The sequence below is a fragment of the Lactuca saligna genome, chromosome 9 (genome assembly GCF_052625555.1).
Source record: "Lactuca saligna cultivar CGN05327 chromosome 9, ASM5262555v1, whole genome shotgun sequence".
Classification (NCBI taxonomy): domain Eukaryota; kingdom Viridiplantae; phylum Streptophyta; class Magnoliopsida; order Asterales; family Asteraceae; genus Lactuca; species Lactuca saligna.
In genome coordinates this window covers 145,392,370-145,397,082 of record NC_136425.1, presented here as the reverse complement: position 1 = coordinate 145,397,082, position 4,713 = coordinate 145,392,370, and the positions used below count along the sequence as shown (strand labels likewise).

Genomic DNA, 4,713 nt, shown 5'->3' with positions numbered 1-4,713 from the left:
GAACTTCAACGATCATTGAACTTTCTTAAATATGATTCATTAAACTTTATAGAGTTGAAAAAATGATAAAGTTGAATGTAAAGTAAAATTCATGATGTGGTAATTCATTAAATTGTATAGAGTTCAATGCTAGAATGCCGAAACTAAAGTGCATAAACACATGACCTTTCATAATGTTTACTCTTGTTAAATTTAATGATATAAGGACCAAAAATGTTATAAAACAATGAAATAATGACAAAACTGGCAAAGAAAAAAAAAACAAACCTTAATAAATAATAGCTAAACACATCATATTTGTAATTTGCTTTATTATTTCTCGTTTTAATTTTTTGTGGCTCAAATCAACGCACAAGAAATTCGAGACCCACATGGCAAAAGAACCCATTTCACCCTCAAAATCAGAAACCAAATCCAGTATACCAATAAAACGATGCTGGCGTGTACTCATCCTAATCCAACAGCCTTTGTAAATTCCATATAGTCATCATTCGCCGGCCAACAGGCCTTGAAGCCACAGAACGAGCTCGTCAGGAAGACCGGCAGCTTCAATGGCGGCCGCTTCACCATGCGTCGCACAGTCAAAAGTGCACCACATGACCACAAAGCATTTGGTAAAATTCACAAATCGATGGCGTTCTTATTTCCAAATTCATATATCGCTACCAGAACTAACTAAACTAACTGTAATCACCATCTTTAAACAGGTATGGACCAGATCGTCCAAAGTACTTGGGCCCATTTTCCGAGCAAACCCCATCATACTTGACCGGTGAATTCCCCGGTGATTACGGGTGGGACACCGCCGGACTCTCAGCACATTTGCCAAGAACCGTGAGCTCGAAGTGATTCACTCTCGGTGGGCCATGCTCGGTACACTCGGGTGCGTCTTCCCCGAGCTTCTCTCCAAAAACGGTGTCACATTCGGTGGCTGGTTCCCAGATTTTCTCAGAAGGTGGCCTTGACTACCTTGGAAACCCTAATTTGATCCATGCACAGAGCATTCTTGCTATCTGGGCATCTCAAGTTGTCCTCATGGGGCTCATTGAAGGATACCGGGTTGGTGGGGGCCCGCTTGGCGAAGTTCTTGACTCTTGATAAGATTTATCCAGGTGGGTCTTTTGACCCGCTTGGATTGGCTGATGACCCGGAAGCTTTTGCTGAATTGAAGGTTAAAGAGCTTAAAAATGGAAGATGTTGAAAAGTAAGGGAAATTCAATTATTTTCAATCTCATATTTATTTATAACTTAAAGGGTGTAAAGTGTATAAATTGTGTTCTTCTGGAGTTAAATGTTTTTACAGGAAAATGCACACGCGGATCTTAAAGCGGGTTAAGAGAGTTGGGTTGGATCCGGGTTGCTAACAAATAAAAGAAGAGAGAGAGTGTGTCTGGAAAGGTCTCTCGTTCACTTCTCATTCTTGGAGCTGTGTAAGGCGATTAGGGTTTCTCTGAGTTTAAGGGTTTCTCGTTGTTGAAATCGTTCATAGTTCAGAGTGTTTTGTAGTTCTTTTCTTGTTGATCATTTGTTTCAGATATTTAGAGCTTAATACTTACACTTTCTGATTGCGTTTTAGTTTAGGGTTTGAGTGTTATGTTACGAGAGTAGATTAGGGTTTATGTAGTGAGGTTCTTTTGTAAGTACATGAAAACCTTCTGTTTCTTTATCCTAAAATGATATAAGAAATGAAGATGTTGGGAAAGTAGTAGTTGTATGTTTATTAACATGGTATCAGAGCTACGGTGTAGTATTTGTTGAAGATCTTGGTGATTTGAAGACGGTCTTGCACAGGTTCGTCTTATTTTTTTTTCTTTTGTGTGTTTTCTTGAGTTCGATCATCTTCAGATCGTTTGTTTGTTGATTACATTCTTTGTTAAGAAACAAGTTACTGCGAAGCTGCTTTTTCATTTGCAGTTTCATGATATTGACCGATTCTTGAGGATCTGTGGTTCGATCTTAAAAAAAAAAAACTTCTCAGCCTTTCTTGTCTGCTCATTTAATCCCTGCAAAAGGTTAAGTTCTCTGTCAGGGAACGGACTAGTGTCTGAAATAATCATGATAGGGAACAACCCTAGGGGAGGTGAGCGGTCTTCTGCCTTGTAACATCTGTTTAAGTATCACTGTGAGCAATTTCTAGTTCCCTTCTCAACTCTTTCATCATACATGCGTGAGTTCTGACATATATGTGCTTATTTGATTACTTGTTTTAGTTTACACTTGTTGCTTCCTTGATTGGTCTAGTTTTTTTACGTCTTTAATTTGTTTTCTGATTTAGACTCTGTGTTGATTGTCTTGGGCCCCGACAAACAGTGGTGACCATCTGGACTTTAAGTCACACAGGCGTCTGTTTTTTAAGTTTTTGTTTGTGTTCATTGTTGCTTGGTTCTTGTGTTTTCTTGTGATTAGTCATGGCTGGTGAAACTTCTGAAGGGAGTGATACTCCCAAGGAGGTTCCTGTTGATTTTGATGACCCATTGTACATTCATCCATCTGATAATTCAGTTACTTCTATTATTACAATAAAATTGACTGGAAACGAAAATTTTCGAGTATGGCGTAGTGCTATGACTAGAGGCCTTAAGGCCAGAAATAAACTAGGATTTGTAGATGGAACTTTAACTCGGGAAAAAATTGATAATACTAAAAGTGCTAAATGGGAACGTGTAAATGCTGTTGTGTGCAACTGGTTGCTAGGTTCAATTTCATAGACTATATATGCCAGTCATGTTCATTCTGATGATGCTAAAAATATTTGGGATGAATTATTTGAAACTTATAATAAGGCTGATGGTTCAGTAATTTTTAATATCCATCAGCAGATAAATACCTTAAAACATAATGGTTCTTCTCTTTCTGAATATTATAATAAACTTGACTCATTGTGGAAAGACTTTGATGGTTTGACTAGTTTAACTGAATGTGTATGTGTGGCTGCTACTAAACTTAATGATCATTCTAAAATGATGAAATTAATGCAGTTTTTGAGTGGTCTTGATGATGTGTATAATCAAGTTAAAAGTCACATTCTTTTAATGGAACCTTTACCTAATGTTAAAACAGCTTTTTCAATTCTTTCTAGAGAGGAATCTCTTCAAAAAAATGGTTCTCTAAGTTCTGTTTCTTCTTCAAAACCCCAAGTTTCTGTTTTTAATAGTAAAATTTCTGATTCAAAAAGGGGTCAAGGTCAAAACAGGTTTAGAAATCTAGGGTTACAATGTAAGCATTGTAATCTTAAGGGTCACACTATAGAAAGATGTTATAAATTGATTGGTTATCCAAAAGATTTTAAACCTAAGAATGATAATAATAATCAAAATAAGTCCTTTCCTGTGAATGCTTCTTCTGTTGTTCCAACTAACGATTCTGGAGTTTCTTCTGGTTCTGTTCCTAGTAGTGATTGTCACTATCTTACTAGTGAACAGTATTCTAAATTTCTTCGTCTTATAAATGAGAACTCTGCTAGTGAGGATGTATCTGTTGCTGCAAATATGGCAGGTACATCAACATATTGTTTTAATTCCTGTGTTAGTTTAAATAATTCTCAAAGTTGGATTGTTGATTCTGGGGCAAATCAACATATGATTGCCTCAGAGTCACAACTCCAGGACACTGTGGATGTGTCTAAACTTAATCTTCTTGTGAAACATCCTAATGGTTCTTCTGCATCAATAAATAAGATTGGAAATGTTCACTTATCTTCTAATCTTACTTTGTTTGATGTGTTTGTTGTGCCTGATTTTAATGTTAACCTTTTATCTGTACATAAATTGTGTAAGGATAATGGATGTGAGGTAATTTTTTCTGAACATAACTGTAAAATTCAGGATTCACTATCAAAGAAGATGGTGGAGAATGGTAGAGAGTCTGGGGGACTGTATTATCTAGATCATGTTCCCTCAGGTAATTCAGTTAGTCTAAATAATTCTAAATGTTGTGTTTCAAAGTTAACTTGGCATAGCAGACTTGGTCATCCGGCTGACCAAGCTTTAAATTCATTAAAAGATAAGCTGAAGTTAGGAAATGAATTTCTTCCCCCTTGTGATGTGTGTCACAGGGCCAAACAGACTAGGGAGTCTTTCTCTCTTAGTCAACATAGTTCAACTCAATTAGGAGAATTAATTCATCTAGATGTTTGGGGTCCCTATAGACTTGCTTCTGTAGAAGGTTTTAAGTATTTTCTGACTATTGTTGATGATTTTACTAGGGCTACTTGGGTTTTTCTCTTAAGGTCTAAAAGTGAAGTTTTTGATTCTTTTAAATCTTTTGTGAATATTTTATTGAATCAATTCAGTGTTAATATTAAGGTTGTGCGTTCTGATAATGGTACTGAGTTTGTTAATAATCAAATGAGATGTTTTTGTATAGAAAGAGGTATCATTCATCAAACTTCCTGTGCTTATACTCCACAACAAAATGGGGTTGTGGAAAGAAAGCACAGGCACATTCTTAATGTTGCACGGTCTCTTTTGTTTCAATCAGCAATTCCTTTAAGGTTTTGGGCAGATGCTATTTTAACTTCAGTATTTTTGATAAACAGAATGCCTACCTCAGTTTTAAATGGGTCTTCTCCTTATGAACTTGTTTTTAAAAAGACTCCTAATTTCGATCATCTGAGAATTTTTGGTTGCCTTTGCTTTGCAGTCAAACAAAATGTTAATGATAAATTTTCTGAGCGTGCTGAAAAATGTGTTTTATTAGGATATTCATCTGATA

General features: G+C 36.1%; 1 pseudogene; it reads left to right on the top strand.

Moving 5' to 3' along the window:
- The first annotated feature begins 371 nt into the window (after positions 1-371).
- On the top strand, positions 372-1,201 carry LOC145016790 (chlorophyll a-b binding protein 5, chloroplastic-like; annotated as a pseudogene).
- Positions 1,202-4,713: the final 3,512 nt, after the last annotated feature.